The sequence below is a fragment of the Mixophyes fleayi genome, chromosome 6 (assembly GCF_038048845.1).
Source record: "Mixophyes fleayi isolate aMixFle1 chromosome 6, aMixFle1.hap1, whole genome shotgun sequence".
Taxonomy (NCBI): Eukaryota; Metazoa; Chordata; class Amphibia; order Anura; family Limnodynastidae; genus Mixophyes; species Mixophyes fleayi.
Genome location: NC_134407.1, coordinates 58,920,165 through 58,941,021, shown reverse-complemented (window position 1 = coordinate 58,941,021; position 20,857 = coordinate 58,920,165). Strand labels below are relative to the sequence as shown.

Here is a 20,857-nt window from a genome sequence, read left to right as displayed (position 1 = left end):
CCCCATGCACTACGAGGTTATGGGTCGACATCAAAGCTAATCTCTTGCATCTGTTTTCACCTTACACCCTCCTATGGATATCGATCAAGCACCGTCCACCACTCTTCCTACTCCGACCCACTACTCGCTTCTTGCTCCAGATATGGGACTATAGTACCCAAACATTCCATTTGGTGACAAATCCCGAAATTATGTTCCCATTGTGGAATAACCCAACTTCCCACCCTGGACAACAGCAATCCTTCTTCCAGCACTGGTTCTGTCATGGGCTTAGGTTCCTGACAGACATAACTCCTATGTGTATTTTCCCTGAATTTGCAGACCTCCAATGGCGATATGATATTCCTCATAATCGCTTCTATCAGTATCTCCAACTGAGACATTGGTATCATTCATCCCATTTAAAACTTTTTACCAACTCACGCCTTTAGAATCCTTTTGTAAAAGTAAATCCCTCCCTACTGGCTTAATCTCTACATTTTACAACCTTTTGGTGGCATATCGTCAACCTGTCAAAGATCGTTATGAGCTAAAGTGGGAGGAAGACCTTGCTGTGGTGCTAGAAGTGGATGAGTGGTCCAAGATCAGGACATGGTTCGTCAGGAGCTCTATCTGTGTGAGAAAAAAGGAGAATGCAATATATACTGCTATATATATGGTATTTGGTCCCCACCCATCTAAAAGCCATATACCCCGATTCTTCTAGTCTATGCTGGAGATCCTGTGGACATGAGGGCTCGTTCCATCATATTTGGTGGTCATGCCCCAAGATAGTGATATTCTGGCTAAAGGTTCACAATCTAATTCATAGTCACCTCACTACAATTTCTCCCCTGTCCTTCCTATTCTCTCCTGCACAGACCTGTACCTGATATTGACAAACATACAACAGCGCTTGTGAGCCATATACTTAATGCTGCCAAACGTGCCGTAGCAGCGAGCTGGAAACTATCTGAACCCCCTGCACTGCCTGAAGTGATTAATACAATTTGATAGACTTACCACTGGGAACATATTACAAGCATAATTATTGATCGACCAAACAAATTTCCAAATATCTGGCAACCCTGGCTTGCCACTTACGGAGTAGACCAACCAAGAACCTCTTAAGGCTGAAACTGACGCTATGGAATTAGTTTCTCTAGCCACATATTGAATACTTAACATTCACGAAGTTGCCAGGTCAGGCTTCCTCCCTATTCCTCTTTGTCCCTTGCTAACCCCTCCTTTCCATTCTTTATCCTCTACACCTGTCCCTTTCCTTTCTTTTCTTTTAAGACTCCCCCTCTACCACTTGTTCCCCTCTTATGTTTAACTTTTCCTTCACCTTCAACTCTATTGCTTCATAACAAGGCTCTAAATAACTTTTTATATTGTCTAACTGTTTGATTTGTAATCTAACCTGTATGCTGTTAAAACTTGAAAAAACCCCTAATAAAATATGTTTAATAAAAAAAAAAAGGAAGTATCTAATCTCTTATTTTCCTATTCTACCTATTGATCCTATACTCTAACAAATTGGTATATCCCTGTCTCTTGTGATCATCCCAACCCTAACTAAAATCTGTAATCTCTCTCTCTACTGGTATCATTCCATCATTATTTACTACTCCTATTCTGAAAATCCAAAATTCTGACCCAAATTCTCAAATTACTATCCCATCTCTCAGCTCCCATGCCCCTCCAGGCTTCTCAAGATAATTAACTACACTTGCTTCATATGCTTTCTTCCCTCACACAACCTATTGGACCCTCTTCAGTCAGACTTTCATTCCCAACACTTCACAGAGACAAAGGTTGCTATATCTAGAGGCCACTACTTGCTTCTACTTCTCCTGAATTTCTCTGGTGCATTTGAAACTGTTGATCATTCTCTTCTCATACAAATTCTACAATCGCTAGGTCTTCAGGACACTGTCCTATCTTGGTTTGCATCCTACCCATCTAATTGTTTTTTCAGTGTTAGTTTCTCTGGATCCACCCTTTCTCCGTTACCTTTATCAGTTGTAGTATCAGAAGGCTCAGTCCCAGGTCCTCTGCTCTTAACTATCTATACCACATAACTTGGAAAACTAATAAGCTCCTTTGGATTTCATTATCATCACTCTGCTGATGATACCTAAATGTATCTATCCTATCCTGATCTCTCACCATCTGTGTTGGCCTGCGTTCCTGACTGTCTTTCTGCTATTTCATCTTGGATGTCCTCTCGCCAACTCAAACTCAATATTTCAAAAACAGAGTTAATAATATTCCTACCTGCCAACAGAAGTTACCTACCTGACATTTCTATTTCTGCTGACAACATGACAATAAATCCTTCCCCACAAGCTCACTGCCTAGGTGCGATCCTTGACTTATAACTATCCTTTGTTCACCACATTGACTCTATATCTAAATCATGGGGTACACTTGTTTAGGGAAACAGTACTCCTCAGTAAAGTTATTGGGGGTGGGGGTGGAGCCATGATACCCTAAAGAAGGTAACCGTGTCCTTCTTAGTTAGGAAATTGGATAAGATATAATTGAGTATGTAGGCGCAGGTGGGAAAGGGATAGTGGTAGGGGCAAGAACTGGGGGGATAATGTAGGGGTATGTAAATGTTGAATATAAGTGGTCTGTAGACAAAGTGTATAAAGCTAGGTATACCAGTTTATCTGACAATGGAGTTTATATCAAGGTATGTAGTAGGTTTAAAAGTCCCTGGGGATTTTATAAACTTTTGTTTATAAACATTTTGAAAGTTGGTTATATATTATTTATTATACAGAAAAACAATTTAGTTTCCTGGGCGCATCAGGGTAGTATGCTTCTAAGTGTGAATGTGGTGTAAACCTATGGGGTATTTGTAATAAGAAGTAGTCTTTATTATCAAATGGTTAAAACATACATAAATCCTGGACAACACAAGACAGAGTAAAAATTAAAGTACATAAATCTGAACACCCCAATGGGTGGTTGAGAACCATTCTGATCGCATTCCAAAACCTTTGCATATACTCATAAATGCAAATGGTATGGTGCACAGAAGCCAACTAAATATCAAATGGATAGGCCCAAATGAAGAATTTTAATAAGGTATTGTTCCAAAGTACATTTTATTCTCCTGTCCGGATGATTATAAATGGTATTGTCAAACAAAGTTTAGAGTAATATAAAATAATCATAGGTAGTTCCAAATATGAGAGTCATTGTCAGTTATTAACAATAATGTGAATTAATGCACACTATTCAGCAGTCTCTATTCTTATTCAGTGATTCCATAGTAACAACTAAGAGCTGCAGCATTTTCATTTGTAGAAGTTTGTAAATCCCTGCTATATACAGTTTAACTTGTGGGAGAGGAAGGGTGGGGGGGGGGGGTTCCACTCACACTGGGTCCAACAAATGCACCTGAGAATTCCATTTAATTGAATAGACAAGTACTGTATATTAGGAATATATTTGAGTTAAACTGCTTCAGACATGCTGTAAAGAAACAGTCCAACTGGTTGTACACATAAATCTTTTCAGCTAAACTGCTGATCAGTTCAGCAGTTGACATATATGTTATCAATGATAGTGTTAAATTGATCATTTTTCTTTCAGCAATCTCATAATTCCCACTAGTAATCTCTGAGTTAGCTGTGGTCATTCATTAAAATAGTGATTGCATCACAAATGTTCCCACAATGCTGCAGTTCTCAGAAGTCAAACTGTAAAATGTGGGCAGTTAATGACTGATCTAGTATGCTACTGTCCCTTGGTTCTGTTGCTAAATCAGGGTTACCTGACTTAGCAAACACTAGGCAGAGCCTGGCTCCACCCTGATAGCCAGAATCCCACATTGTGGGAACAGAAAGGGAATTACGATCAGTACCTGGTAATCTTTGAGAGTTTTTGATGATAGGACGGGCTAGGGAATATATTTCCCACTGAACTATTGTGGATCAAGGGACAAGGATATTGTGAAGAATCATAAAGCACCTTCTTCAATCCACCAAATCCCGTGGGCCTGTGCCTTTGTGTATTTATGTTTCCACTTTATTGTTATGTTACATGATTATAGTATGATATTGTAATTATTCTTAAAAGAGTTATAGCTTTTATGGTGAACCTTATTTAATACCTTTATGTACTTTCTTCATATGTGTGCCTGGGTGTACATTCATTAACCATGTTAGTAGTGTAGGGTTGGGAATATGCTGAAGTATAGCCCATTATTGCTGATCTGGTGCAGGAGTCATTACAGGTACACTCTAAACTATGGGTTGGCAGGGTTAATTAGCCAGTAAGTATCCTGGTAGTGTGACACTGAATACAGAAATACTTCATTACTGTACCTTATCGGCAAAAACAGACCACAGTACTGATGTTTGATAAAATGATCCATATTTGAACTATTTGCGTTCACCTCGCTGAACAGAAGCTTCTTACACTAGTTAATAATTAGTTGTCTTTTTGTTTTAAGATTGATGTATTTTTTTTATGATATGGCTAGATTTGCAGCCTACTAGATGCACAACAAAATGAATCTACAGCCTCACCATTATTGAGTGACTATATTTTTCATGTTCTAGAAATAAATAGTTCTTAGAAAGGCTCAGTAACTTATATGGTTGTTATGTCATTCACTTTCTGTAGTGATGAGTAACAGAATGACTGGGTGTGAACCTTGGTATAGCTGCTTATCCGTAATTGCTACTGACAGGTGACTTATCAGTCAAGGTGTAGAGTAGACACATCAGCATAGATAGATAAACTGCTATAAAGTCCACAACTCATTGCATTAAGCATTACGTAATACAACAATAAACCTTACATTCAACATAAAGAATTTCTCACATTACACCAATAGTATTCTCACACGTTTCATTCTTATATTACTTATTGCAGTAACCTGGTCTGATTAAATTAATGTGAAATCCCTGTAAATCAATTATTTAAATAGGTTCAGAGTGAATTTATATAAGACCACCATTTTCAAGGCTGGGAGAGATGCTTGAAAGTTGTAAGCACACTAATCCGATGTTAGAAATGACAATCAGCTTCTTATTGCCCCTCCTATAGACGATCACCCCATATGCTCATGTGGCGCATTATTAAGAGATTTTGTGCAGTTTTCATCCACAAGCTCTTCTAAGTCCGCCTGCTTCTGTAGGCTAGATCATACCAATTTCGTATGGGACAGAACTCCTTATACCTGCGCAACTTCTATCAGCATGAAACTGCAGTGAAACTGAAATCCCTTGACTTGAGCTCTATGCCTGCATAAAATGGGGGAAAGTTACAAGTGACAACCCACGCTTCCACAACCACATCTTAGTACCTTGGTGTTATATCTTGATCACCTCTAGTTAGGAAACCTCTCTCCATCTAAAGGGCTAAGGAATAGAAAGCCACTTCAAAAAGAGACCATTGGAGACTAGGGGAAACTCCTTATGACAATTCCTAAAGATCTCTACTGTCTACAACATGAGCGATGACACTCGAGCTTTCTCACCTTACCATATGTTTTTCTATAAAACATCTCCTCCAGCGGAAACTCAAGCTTCTAATCCCATTACTCAGGATAGCCAGGACATCGGTGCTGTCCGACAGCTTCTCAAGTCTCTCCCAACAAAACAGGAGCTACTGACTCAACACGACTTCAAAATGCTGGAAGTCAAAATGAAAGAGATCGTGCGCAAAGAGGTTGCAAATCTTCAAGCTGACTTTGCCCATCGCGCCTCTAGATTGACTGTCCTTGAGGAAATGAAGGAAGCATCAGATGAGCGCCATCATCTGCTACAAAACTCATTGCAACAGGTGAAAGAGCTGAAACTGCTACTAAACAGAGTTGATGACTTAAGCAACAGATAACGCAGGAATAGATTACGCGTTAGGGGTATTCCAGAACATACTGACACAAGAGCTGGTTGACTTTCTAACTAAAATCTTCAATGAGATTCTTGAACAAGATCCTAACAAGCTCATAAAGTTTGAGTCCAAAGATCTTTGAGACCACATGGCTCTCCAACTGAGAGACTGGTAATGTGTCGACTGCATTACTATGTTCAGAAAGACGAGATTCTCCAAAAAACGATGTGCTTAAACAGAATTTATTATGGTCGAAAGAAGATCCAAATATTCCCAGACCTCTCCTAGCACACCCTTCACTTGCGCAGGATGCTCAGACCAGAGACAGAGGTCCTCGAAAAAAATAACATCAGGTATAGATTGGGCTTCCCATTGAATCTCCAAGTCACACAATGGGAAAACAGTAGCAATCCATGATCATTCGGACCAGGGCCCCATTTGTTCCACCCTGTAAATACAAAAAGTTAATTTACCTGAATGGAAAGATCACTCCCTACATATGCTTCCTCAGGAAGATGGATCATAGAAAACTGTAGGAAACTCCAAAAAGTCAGCGAAAAGATGACAGAACACTGCAGGTGATCGGGAAACTTGAAGCCCAGGGGCCTGATTCATTAAGGATCTTAACTTAAGAAACTTCTTATTTCAGTCTCCTGGACAAAACCATGTTTCAATGCAAGGGGTGCAAATTAGTATTCTGTTTTGCACATAAGTTAAATACTGACTGTTTTTTTCATGTAGCACACAAATACTTGATAGCTTATTTGTACACTGAAATTTAAAGTTGATATTTGTGTGCTACATGAAAAAAACAGTCAGTATTTAACTTATGTGCAAAACAGAATACTAATTTGCACCCCTTGCATTATAACATGGTTTTGTCCAGGAGACTGAAATAAGAAGTTTATTAAGTTAAGATCCTTAATGAATCAGGCCCCAGGTCTTGAAATATATTCAATGCCAATGATCCTTCAAAAGCTCTCTCACCAGAGCTTGTCTTGTTGACTGTTTATATGATTCTCTAGTTGTGGTTCTATGCTTTTTTCCTCTTTTATTCTTTTTTCTCTTCGTTATTAGACGATGATGAGATCAAGTTCAGCTCTATACTATAAGATTGTTCAAGAGTTTTTTTATTCCTTTTTTCTTTTTTACATAGACTTACCTCACCTATATACAGCATTAATACTTTGTAATCGATAATTCTTGGTTAAAGCTGTTTATGGGGCTTGTTATTACACTCCAGATGGAAATAATTGACCTCTGAGACCTCTGGTTCTCATATTTAGTTTTTTGTTTTTTAAATTATTACCTAAGAAAGCCCTTAGCATTTCTTATCTAGATAAATTCTATAAGTCCGACCAAGTTACTGATGATTTATCTTTTTTAATTTTTTTGTTGTAGCAAATAATATTCTTGGTTTCCATTTTACGATTTTTAGCTTGATTTTACTGATTGGCACTGTCACCAACCTGTAACCAACTCTACCCTGCCTGTTTAGTTCTGAGAATAAGAGTGGCCTCATCTCTCACCATATTATTTCTCAGTTCATATATTGGTTGTATGGTCTGTTTGTTATTAGCCATCCCCTTCCCTCATACCTCCCCAGCTTACTCCCTTAACCCCCTCCCCTCACCACCCCCAACACATTAGGGTTCAGGTCTCAAGCACAGACTCTTCTTGCTACATTCTGCTCACTAGGTACTGTCAAGATGATAATTAGCCAAGCTCTGAGCAACACATGACTGCCAAGATTAAAACTGTTTCAATTAATACCAAGACTAAAAATATTCAAGAAAAAAGGTCTAGAGACCTACATGAGTTCCAGAGGGACCAAGTTGACATTGCCTTTGTGCAGAAAACACACTATAAACATGGGGCTGCTCCTCCATTTTGCAACCATCACTTTCCATACTCTTACATCAACAACAATAGTAAAGGAAAATGTCTGGAAGTTGCTGTTCTTTTCTCCAGTTGCCTTTTACAGATATACAGAGATTTCAATTGGTGCAAGGGAGAGCATTCTTAATTAAATGCAAACTGTATAACCAGTCTTACACATTCCTCACATTCTATGCACCAGATCAGGGCCAACTGGCGTTCCTTGAAAAATTCATGGAGTAAGTAGACACCCTAAAAGAACGCATTCTGTGTTGGAGAAGGTCCCCACAGGGCACTGTTTCCTGACCTTGATGGATCCATCAAGGCCATCAGACAACCACAGAAACTTTATCGTAATGTAAGACACAGGGGCAGGCTGGGCCGGGGGGCAGGGGGGCATCGGCCCCCCGGGCCGCTCACAATCACGGCTGTTAGGGCCGGCCGCCCCCCCGGAAGTAATATCATTGATGACGCGGCCGCATCACGTGTCATGTGATGCGGCCGCCTGTGCGGCGTGTGCCCCCCGGGCTGACGTCGGTCAGCCCGCGCCTGGTAAGACACATCCTACCTGAGCACCAACTGGTCGACACATGGAGACTCTAACACCCTACTAAATGAGATTGCACCTCCTTCTCACACCCCCACATAGTTTACTCCAGAACAGACTACCTATTCCTCTTACTTTACATACCAATATAAGACAGGCTACCTGGTCAGACTATGCAGCTATCTTTTTAACTTTAAAATTAAATCAACCCTTTTTTTAAGCACTGCTCCTGGAGACTCAACAGGTTTCTTCAAGACTCTTACTGCAAAAACCAGCTGGAGGCAGCCATAGATGATTACACTGAACTTAATGACACCCCAGAGGTCTATAAGCTGTGTGCTTTGGAAGCCCAGATATGTGTACTCCGTGGCAAGCTTATAAAGTTAGGCTCCTTTATGAAATAAACAGAAAGAAACCCAAAAATATTATCTTCTCCAAAAACTTAAGGATTTGGAGACAAGACCTTCCTCTCCAGAGAAAATTTAGCTGAACTGACGGAGACTAGGGCAGCTTTAAATAAACTTCTATACGATAAAAATAAGTTCGATTTTGTCAAATGCCGCAATTTCCAGGGAAACAAGCCTGCTAAACAGTTAGCTAATGCCCTAAGGGCTGAAAGACCCATTACTTACATAGCAGCTATTAAAGATGGCAAGGGAAAAGAGTGTCGGATAACCACTGAAATAGCAACTGCTTTTCACTCCTATTATTCAAATCTATACGTATAATCTCTCTAGACATACTTCCCAAGAGGAGCCTGTTCTTCGGCAAAGGAAAATTTCCTCATACTTAAAGGAATTTAATTTTCCCGCTCTCTCAAATGCAAACAAAAATTCGATGGAACAACCGTTTATGAAGGTTTCTGTATATTGACAGAGGCTGGAAGACAGGCAACAATAATGCAATGGGTCAGTCCCACGCCTTCCACTGCTCTACTCAAGCCTAAATTATTTAATCTGTTCCAAATGAATTGGACATTCACAATGGATAACAAGGATTCACTTACAAAACTATGCTCCTACATTTGGTTACCATTTATGTAATATAAATTTTGGAGACTATGGGCCTGATTAATCTTTGGACGTAGAAACGGACCTTACACAAATGAACACAACTGCATTCCATTCATGTCTGAACACACTTACGACTGCCTACAACTTGAGAGGCAGAACGGAGGAGGAAAGGAGTGGACTAACGTAGGCAATTGACAGTAGAGGTGCTCTAACGCAGATGAATCTAATTCAAGTTCTGGGTTTCCCGTAAGTATGCTTGATTTCAGCCGTGTCACTTGCACCCATTAGAGGGTAGGTGTAAATGCCAACTGATAGTGATGACTGACAAGGCAAATACTTTGTTTCAAAAAGTATATATAGGCGCTCCACTAGTTAGCACACAACATGTGTATGCAAATAAGATAGACTATAAAATGTATTTTATGTAGTTAGCATTAATAGCATCTTTTTTACATTTATGTATTTAATGTAATATATATATACATATATATATATATATATATATATATATATATATATATATATATATATATATTACTAATTAAATTATACATAAATAATTAATAAATCTATAAATACATTTATATAGAAGAATTATTCTTTTATTTTATATTACAATTTTTTTATCTGTTCCATTGAACATACACTTGTGCGTATACTGCAGTCTGTTCTGTTCTGTCTGTCTATGTAAGGCAAGTAATATTTCGGTAAGCATATCCTCAGATTCAAATCGATACATATCTTGAGATAAACTTCAATTTGAATCATGTCGGAACGTCTCTCATGTTCCGTGGTCTTTTTTTTAAAAGGCAACTAGCCTGCAAGTTGCGTTCGGACTTGGATCAGGTGCTAAGTCTTCAAAGGAGACCCATCCCATTTCATTAAATATTAACTAAATAAAATACCAACAGCGGATCTGTGAAACATTTGTCTATATGGCCTTTCACTTCCTTTGATTCCTTGAATTATTCCCTAACCTATCACAAAAATACCTTTTAGCCCTCACTTCAGGTTGACTACTTAGCTCTGTCTGTTGAGAAATGCCATCATAAATATTTATGTCCGTTTAGGTTGAGTTTCCTTGTTGCACATTATTTTGAATGTATACTATATGGACTAAGGTATTCAGACTCTTGACCATTACACCAACAAGGACTGTAATAACACTGTATTCAAATACATATTCTTTAATATGGAGTTGGTCCCCCTTTTGCAGTGATAACAGCTTCCTTTCTTCTTGGAAGGCTTTCCACAAGATGTTGGAGTGTTTCTGTGGGAATTTGTGACCATTCATTCTGTAGAGCATTTATGAGGTCAGGCACTGATGTTGGACGGGAAGGCCTGGCTTGAAATCTCCGTTCCAGTTCATCCCAAAGGTGTTTGATGGGGTTGAGGTAATGACTCTGTGCCAGTCAGTCAAGTTCTTCCACACCGAACTCATCAAACCATGTCTTGGTAGTCCATCGCAGAGTGTCTGAAGCGCATCAACATAGTTTAAAAATTTACATCCATCTAATAGAAATACATTGCAAACACAAACATAAGCAGTCAAGAAACATTTATGTATGCATTTAAAAGATGACAACTTTCTGTGTCCAAAATTAATCTCCAAAGCTAGCAAACACCATGCAGTTACACCAATTACAAATACAAGAGGAATGAGAGCGTACACTGGTTCGCAAAAACTGCACAAGTTTTGATATGATGTTTGATTGGTTACCTAAGTTATCAGTGAAAATACAAGACAAACTTGAATAGCTACATTTCCTATTGGAATTCACCTGGGACTGTTTATCCATGGGGCTTGCACGAGTGCTATGGGCAAACCAACCTTCACATACGTCTCTAAAGTATGTACTCCATCACCAAAGAGATTTGCAAAAACTGCATTATTTATTATCTAAATGAGCAGTGAAAAGTCAGGAGGGAAAGTTCAGTTTATAAATTGTATTGTTACAATTTTACTTTTGTTAAAAAATAACCTTTAGAAACAGCCCTTTCAAAAGTTCTTCTGTATTTTTTCTTTACATAAGGGCTTATGTAGTATGTACAGTAGTAAGAGAAAATAAATTGTAAACCCAAACCACAATTTGCATGTCAGGTGTACACTTTTTATTTACTTTTTTCATACTGCTTAGTGCACAATTTGCATAAAGTTGTAGAAAATGTCTTTTTCAAGATCATCTATGTTAAAGTATGTAAAATGAGACAAATACAGTCTGTAGATGTTACTCATGTTCTCTTATTCACATACCTAAAATTATTGCATTTACAATTATTGCATGTGCTGTTTTATTTGTTTATTTTTAAAAATTATTAAAATTACTTACAAATATTGAAATGGCAAAACAGTAAAATATAAAATACAACAGCAACATAACTCCCCATACTACCAGGATAACTTTTTAAAATCGTCTGTGAATATGCCAGATTCCCATTCCCAAATTCCCACTCCGAGTGCCTGCAGAGCGGACACTTTCAATCTCACTTGACATACTGTCCTCTAGCTTTTTAATATCTTTATTGGTGACACTGCAAATGGCATTAAAGGGAAAGTATGGCTTTTTTACATGTGACACAAAGATATGCAACAGGGTAGACACACGAGGAGGGGTAAAACAAATGATTGATGATCTAGGTAGGTTAGAGGAATGGTCAAGAGCATAGCAAGTACAGTTTAATGCTAAAACATTAAAAATCATGCACTAAGGTCTCAAAAACCCAAAGGCTAAATATAGTATTATAGTATTATGTAAACTACTGGGGAGGAAAGGGATCTAGGAGCCACTATTTCAGGTGATTTTAAAGGCAGGTAAGCAATATAACAATGGTCAATGATTTACATAACATCTTTAAAGCTGCAGGCTGCACTTCAAGGTGATTTCTCCATTTATCTCTATTTTACGATAGGTTTATTATCATATATAATCAGATTATACTAGTAAATTGTTATGTAAGTACAGACATCCGAGTAAACTCAGTGACACAATTTATCACTGTATTTACCCAGAACCATACACAAGAGGCTGAAATGGCATTTGGTCAGGGCAGGCTAGGAATGTATCCAATACATTCTCCTCTGTCTTCTGGCCAAAGCTCTTCTGCCACAGCTAAAGCCTGAAGTATCAGATTGATGAGGATCACATACTCCATTTTCTCTCACAAAAGTAAATGGGATAAGGAATGGCGTAAACAGGATCTATAATTGTGAGTAAACATCTAGGAGGAGTTGGTACAGAGACATTAGAAAATGCATTCTGAATGCATTTGCAAGCACATATCATGCATACATAAACATAATTCAATTTCAATGTGCTAAAAAAGCATTTTAAAAAGCCAGTGTGTACACACCCTATATGATATTCTGCGAAGATATGACTCAGTTCTCCAGAGTGTGTCAGGTACTATTTGCCTCAATCTGGTTTAAGTAAAAAGCCTCACTATTATTATGAATTACTAGTAATTGATCTAGTTTAGTCAACCACTGAGGTAGATGCATCAATCCATTCTTTTTTTAAAATAACTTTATTTATATAGAACTGTGAAGATACCGGGTTTATCTGGCCCAATGCTACTGTCAGAGATGACCTAAACGGGTCCTTTCTCCTGAACTCCAGCTGCTATACCTTGTGGGTATCGATCGATAGAGAGACAGACAACTTCAGATGTTGGGCTGAAAATGTATCTGGTTCTGACCAGCCCTAAGTCAGAGTAGTTTTATTTATACATAGTTTCACAGAAAAAGAGAGATAAGGAATGCAAGGTTTCTCAAGGCAACTTGTCCATGTCAGCAGTTTGTGGGCATGATGTAGAGCAGATGTCTTATCACAGTCACGTAGGCCTCAAGTGGGGGTCGTGGGCTCCTGGTGCCAAACTTGCTGGATGTGCACATTCTTGAGAAGAGACATGTTGGCGAGAAAGAAATGAATGTAAGGCAGAGTTCATGGAGAATATTCTGCAGCTGGCAGACTATTCTTCTTTCAATAGTAATTATACAAAATGCATTACATTAAGAAGTTCATAAAATGTATATCTCTCACATAAACCCCTCTTTTTATCATTTTTATAATTACCCTGCCTATCCTTTTGGTGTGCATGAAGCACTCCTGCACCCGACCTACTTCATTCAATTCAATGGAACCTCTAATAGGCCCTTAGAGGATGGTAAAGGTACATTCAATCAGGTCTATGGTTCATGTACACCTAATTCTTAAAAATAATAAAAAAGAAAAATGGGAAAGACTGGGGGGGGAGAGTATAAAAGAGCCTTAAAGCTCGGAGAGGACAAGATAAACCTCTGGTACTGGTTTGGGCTTTACATGTCTTTTAAGAGACTTTTTATTCAGAATGAGATCATTTTTGCACCTTTTCAAACAGCATTGGAAAAAACATAAGCTTAGTTTAAAAATGACATATAGCAACAACAATAAAGCGAATATCTTAGCTATCCATATTAAAATGCCTGAAATCCATGTGAAAATACCTTTGCCCCAATTGCTAGGATTTAACCATGAGAAGGCTGATGTCCACCAGCCATCATTAACCGTATCAGGGTCAAAATTCTCTTTCCTGAAATTCTCCTTCATTTCTTTAGCTTCTGTCATGTACCTGTCTATTACTTCTTCTGGATTATCAGTGTCATTTGTTACAAAGTTACAACAATGTATTCCGTATTCTGTTTCTAGGGTTAAACAGTACCCTCCTGACTGAGCAGTGATGTAGTCTAATACAAGTTGATGTTGTATTAACTGGGTTTTCATCGCCTGCAGTTCCTTTCCAACATACCTAAAGGATTTGTCATAAATTTCTGTTATGTTATCTAAAAGTCCTGCAACCTTTAATATCATATTATAGTTTGCCATGTACCCCATTGTTCCTATTGAAACGATGTTGCCAAATCCAATGCCCACATTGTGCCCTTTGGACTGCTATGAGAGGGATATGTTCAGTATCTATTGTCTTAATTTCCCTTTTCTCAAGCCTATGGTCCTTTTTATTCCTGAATACTCCTTTGAGGTCATCATGGGTCATGACATAGAATTCAGGAACCAATCTGGCCAAGTAGCATACCCCTATGGAATTTGGGGGGAGCCACCTGTAGGCATTGCGTCCACACACATAATAAACATCATCTGGTAAAAGGTAGGGGATATCATAAAACAGGCAATATGTAGATACCTGTTGTCCTAAGTGACATGAAGTGTCATTTTCTGCTCTGTCATTGTCAAAGGCAGGCAGTGTGCCGTTCCAGGTAAGATTATATCTATCATATTGACATTTTATACACTCCTGGCTCTTTGAAAAAATAGTACCTTTTTCGGTTTTCATCTCCACTGTTTGGTTGCATTCAGAATTACAGTGTGATAAATAAGGTTGAGTGAAATTCACTATAACTTGACAGCGTGATTTAGGGACGGACCCTAAAGGGAAACTCTTATTTTGGTAACTAATGCGTATTTGGCCATATGGGGTCCATATTGACTCATTTATAGCCCTATTGGATTCTATTCCCTTATTGAAACAATATTTTGGTCTGACTCCATTCGTGTTTAGTTTTACTACTGGGTATCTGGTGGCTTTATACTTGTGGCTGACCATGCGTCCACATGAGAAATCTCCCTCTTTTATTTTAGTCAGCTCTTCACTACTCAAAGGTATGGGAACCAGAGCTATATTTTTACTGATGGAAGGAGTACGAGAACATACCCAGCAGTTGCTGGTATTGGTTATTTGACTAATGGCTTTGTGCAAGTGTGCTATAACCTTCTCTGGCTCTTCTAAGTTAGAAAAGGCTGTAGGAAAACATAGAAAAAGAACAATTTTTTAAAAGGACCTTACTCCCCTTCATGGTTTTTCCTGGGTCACCGTAGCCTTTTTGCAGTGGCTGGCGTGGATCCAAGGATCCTTCCCTTCAAGTTTCACAGAAGTGGGTGTAGTCAACAGAACTTGATATGGCCCCTCAAATCGTGGTTCCAGAGACCTCCTCACGTGTCTTTTTACGAAGACGTAATCTCCTGGAACCAGGGCATGTGTTCCAGTGCAATCCTCTGGATCTGGGATTGAAGAGAAAACTCAAGAATGTATGTTAGTGAGGGACTTCTGTAGTTCTTTCACATAACTAGTCAGTTCACCTTGGTGTTTCACTAAAGATTGTGGAAAATAACACCCTGTCTTTGGCGGCCCCCCAAACAGTATTTCATAGGGGCTCAGCTTGTGTTTCTTATTAGGTGTTGTCCTGACTGAGTATAGGGCGAGGGGAAGGCATTGCAGCCAGGGCATCCCTGTGCTTTTCATGGCTTTCTGTATTTTGAGCTTGAGAGTGCCATTTAGCCTTTCTACCTTGCCACTACTCTGCGGGTGGTAGGGGGTATGGAATGCTTGAGCAATCCCCAAGTCTGACATGATAGATGTCATCACTTCTCCTGTAAAAGTAGTACCTCTGTCTGATTCAATCACCTCTGGAACCCCGTATCTACATACTACCTCAGATAGCAGCTTCTTGGCTGTATTTTTTCGCTGTGGCTTTGGATATCGCCCACGCTTCCGAAGAGACTGGAGAATAGATCAGTAGCTACTAGGACATATTCATATATTCCACATTTGGGTAGCTGAATGTAATCTATCTGTATGCGCTGAAAGGGGTAGAGGGGTTTAGGTGTCACCCTGGGAGGTACTGTTACTGTGTGACCAGGGTTGTGTGTGTTACAGATGGCGCAGGCCTTTACCAGATTACTGGCAGCTGTGCTGAAGCCTGGCACGATCCAGTGTCTGAATACAGTGTTAATTATTGCGTCTTTTGAAACATGGGAAGGCCCATGCACTAGAGCAGCCAGTGTAGTAAATAGGACTCTAGGGAGACAGTGTCTGTCTGTTGTGGCCCATATGCCCTCTATGTGTTCCGCCCCCCTCTTTTTCCACTCCTCTCTTTCAGATACTGCTGCTTGCTTTTGGAGGATTTTTAGCTTTTCCAGATCTATAGGGAGGGTGGGGGGTGTGGTGGACACTAAATAGTGTTGTACTAGCGGTAAGTCTGCTGCAGCTTTTGCAGTCTGGTCTGCTAGTCTGTTCCCTCTTACTTCCATAGTCTGCTCTCTGGTGTGTGCTTTTACCTTTATGACTGCCACTTCCTTGGGCAGTTCTAATGCAGCAAACAACCTCAAAATAATTTCTGCATTTTTAATGGGTTTACCGTTAGAGGCCATAAAGTGTCTGTTCTCCCAAATACTTTGATAGTCATGTGCAACGGCAAAGGCATATCTGGAGTCAGTGTAAATGTTAGCTGTTCTCCCTTCTGCATACTGACATACACTTATAAGTGCTTCTAATTCAGCTTGCTGTGCAGATTGACTTGGTGGGAGGGGTTGCTGGAGTACAATATCTGTTTCTGTTGTAACTGCATAACCTGTTTTGGGAGAGCCCTCCTCATAGTACCTAGACCCATCTACAAACAGGAGTAAATCAGGGTTGCTAAGAGATGTCTCTTTAACATCCCCGGGAGGTTTAGTTTCCAGATCCATTAAGGCTAGACAGTCATGATCACAGAAATTTTTTTTTAGTTGTGTTTCCTGCTTTGTCACAGTCTCAACACTCTCTGTATTGTCTGTGTCTTCAGCATCACTTTCTATACTGTCTGTGTTTGCAGCGTCTATAGTGTTTCTGTCTGTGTCTGCAGCGTCTATACTGTTACTGTCTGTGTCTTCAGTGTTTGCAGCATTTATACTGTTACTCCCCTCTTTTATATCCATGCAACTTGGGAACAATGTTGCTGGATTTAAAACTGTGCATCTTTTTAGTGTAACGTTTGAGGGTGTCAGTAGTGCTACTTCATATTTAGTTAATCTAGCCACTGAGATGTGTTTTGTTCTGGCTTGATTCAGTATTTCCATGACTGAGTGTGGTACCTGAATGGTGAGAGGGTGATCCAGCACTATGTCTGCAACTTTTTGTAGCAATAATGCGGCTGCTGCTACTGCTTTTATACATGTTGGGGCCCCTATTATGACAGAATCTAGCTTCTGGGAGTAGTATGCTAGTGGTCTTTGTTTGCCCCCATGGTCCTGCGTTAACACCCCATGGGCATATCCTTTTTGTTCATGGCAGAACAAATTAAAGGGAAGCTCATAGTTGGGGAGCCCAAGAGCCCAAGGGCTGGGGTGATTAAATCTTTGATCAGCTCAAAAGCTGCTTTTTGTTCAGCTGTTGACCAAAACATATTGCAACTTCTATTCATTGGAAGTTGGATCAATGCAATCTGGATTGCCTAAATGGTCTTTTTTTGCTGGAGATCTGTGAAGAAAAAAACTTTTGCATAAAGATTAACATTTATTCACTAGGAATTACAGTAACTGTTATTAATTCACGTTGAACAGCTGCTAATACGACACTTGCTTAAAAGTTTCTCTTTGTAGCTTTAACTGTGACGCTATGCGTTCCATGCAATGAAAAACTGATTTCCTCAAAGAGGCAGTCCCTAATCTCACAAACAGGGAATGTCAAAGTGACGAGACCTGGTCGAGTGTTCAAAGCCACTCCTTTCTCATCATCTCTTTGTAAACCAAATATTCACACATATTTCCAGATTCTGTGATTTCCATGTACAAATATATATTTACAATTCTCGCTCACAGACGACATTTTATCTCTTAACAATTCTTTATGGGCATAACAAACCCTCCTGATTTCTGAGAACATTTATCAGCGCCATTTTACACAGATAAAAACAGCTTGTAATATCTCTCCATGTAAAGCTCACTCCCACAATTCTCAACTTCATTAAAGAGAAAGCTATTTTTCTCAAAAAAAAAATAAAAAAAAATTACTTTGTTCAAATATAGAAACGGCTTGTTGGACCCCAGCCAACTTTGTTCTGAAACCAGTAATAGTGATAATGTACATTATTTACAGTCTTGTGACGGACCAAAGACTTTAAAACTTCTTTTGCATCTCTTCAAAAACATTACATTTACAACTGTACAGCTTTTTCAACCTTGAAACATGTCTCTTGTAAAACGGTCAAGACAGACAAACATGGATCTCCCTCACACGCAGTAAGACGGAGATAAAACTCACATACAGAGAAAGAAAACTTAACTGCTATCTTCCAGCCTACTGCTGTGGAACTACATGTCCCAGCATTAGACTAAATACACATTAGCTTCAACATGCTAATATCAATCAGCACTCAGGACATATTTTTCCTCTTGAAAAATAGAAACATACTTGGAAGAACCATTTTATCAATGTTACATACATTGTCAGATAACAAAAAAACACAGAGTGCTTCTTATCTCAACACACTGAAATCTTTTACACAGAATAAGGGAGGGGCACATCTCACTCTTCAGCTGCGCAGCATTTAAACATACATTTTTAGTACACAACCTACTTGATTCATTGTTTTAGTCATTATATCATTTAGCTTGTGATACATTTTCTATTTCATCAGTGTCACTTAAATTTGTTAACTGTAACATATCACAGCAATCATTGTCATTCTCTAATTCTTCTGACATTTTACACCATGCAACACATCTGTAAAAATAACCTTTTTCTTTCAGTGCTTTCTCATTGTCTTTAATTAGTTGTTTCAAAAATGGAACTTTTAATATACCGTTCTCAGACACCCCTGCAGCTTTGAACAGTTTTCTCATCCCTTTTATGAAATCCTTGCCTTTATGCTTTCGCATATACTTTATGGGGTCTAGATCCCCATACTTTTCGGATTTCTATCCTGTCTTGGACCCTTTATTTCCCACACTGGGATTACCTTATGGTCCAATATATTTTAAATGAGAAAACTTTTATTTATTCCTGTCTTGCTTTACAACAAGTTTGCAGCTGGTCTGCCTTTCTGAATGTTCCTGACTACTTTTACTAAAATCCAACAAAAAACACAATCAAGTATACAATCAAGATTATTTGCAGGGTCAACTGTGTGATCTGACTGAGTTCTGTGGTGTTATTCATGTGCATAGATGTATCAGGTGTATGGCATAGAGAAGACAATATATCAATACACGTAACAATACAAGACAGATTACACACAAGTACCTTGATACTCTTAATAGTATCTGTTGCCAGAGTTCAGGGATCTCCGTCAATCAGACTGCAGTACCCTCGAGCTGGGATAATTCCCCCTCCACAGAGACAGCTCTAAGAGCAAAAATAAAGCTTTTTGCTCACCAGCGCTGGATTAACGTCTGTCTGTCTGGAAAGGGAGAACCCCGTTGTCGGGAGGTCTGATGTATTGGAGATCCCGGCGGCGAGCCCCCACTGAAACTGTCAGAGATGACCTAAACGGGTCCTTTCTCCTGAACTCCAGCTGCTATACCTTGTGGGTATCGATCGATAGAGAGACAGACAACTTCAGATGTTGGGCTGAAAATGTATCTGGTTCTGACCAGCCCTAAGTCAGAGTAGTTTTATTTATACATAGTTTCACAGAAAAAGAGAGATAAGGAATGCAAGGTTTCTCAAGGCAACTTGTCCATGTCAGCAGTTTGTGGGCATGATGTAGAGCAGATGTCTTATCACAGTCACGTAGGCCTCAAGTGGGGGTCGTGGGCTCCTGGTGCCAAACTTGCTGGATGTGCACATTCTTGAGAAGAGACATGTTGGCGAGAAAGAAATGAATGTAAGGCAGAGTTCATGGAGAATATTCTGCAGCTGGCAGACTATTCTTCTTTCAATAGTAATTATACAAAATGCATTACATTAAGAAGTTCATAAAATGTATATCTCTCACACTACCCACTTCACGCTGGCTGGCCACCCACGGGTGCCTTCCTATGCCAGGGAAGTCTACCCAGTACCTTCTAGGATTCGTTTAGTCACTCAGGCAAATGCAGTTATAAAAATACAACAGTATATTTATTGTCATACAAACAACACTAGAATATTATGTACACACAGTAAATAACTGCCAGGCAGGTTTACCACATCATCTCTCCCTTACCCCACTAGCTTAAGGAATTATAGTCACCTGGCTGTCCAGACTTCACGACCCATGGATCTCTCTCAGCTGCATATATAGACTATAGTAGAGAGCGACAACTCAAAAACTAGATCTTGCAGTCTTCATGAATGAAATCCCAGAATGAACACCCTTCCGCCCTGGAGTCGTTCCTTATATCGCAGGTCTAATTTCCACAGTCTTTCCCCTCCCTGGGCAAACCCCTGGGTCTCTCTTCTTCTTAACCATTGGTCAGTGCAGGACTAGGGGGTTTAGACAGGGCAGTGAATATGAGCTGTCCTTTCACAAAAGCCCCCTGCTGGGATGCAGACAGAACATCTGGACTAGTCCTAAGGCGAACAATTGATTCTAATTGGCTTCCCCTACTTCCAAGGATAAGGTAGCAGTGAGCCCCTCCTAAAATTAACCCCTTACACTACTTTGTGATGTCACAGGGTCCCCAGCTGTTCCATGCTTCCTGTAGAGGAAGGAGGGGGGGGGGGTGAATGAATGCAGCTCCAGCCCTCTCACCTGTATTGTGGACACCACCTGATCTTTACCCATAACCCTCCTGGTTTCAGTTTAAGGACAATGAATAACATTACTGCAAGTCATCAATATAAAATACAC

General features: G+C 39.4%; 1 long non-coding RNA gene across 1 annotated transcript; it reads right to left on the bottom strand.

Moving 5' to 3' along the window:
- Nucleotides 1-12,942: 12,942 nt before the first annotated feature.
- Nucleotides 12,943-19,971, bottom strand: LOC142161231 (uncharacterized). Its single transcript, XR_012693369.1, has 2 exons — nucleotides 19,327-19,971; nucleotides 12,943-15,329 (listed from the first exon to the last, which is right to left on the bottom strand). It is a non-coding gene; the product is annotated as an uncharacterized LOC142161231 (long non-coding RNA).
- Between the last annotated feature and the right edge of the window lie 886 nt (nucleotides 19,972-20,857).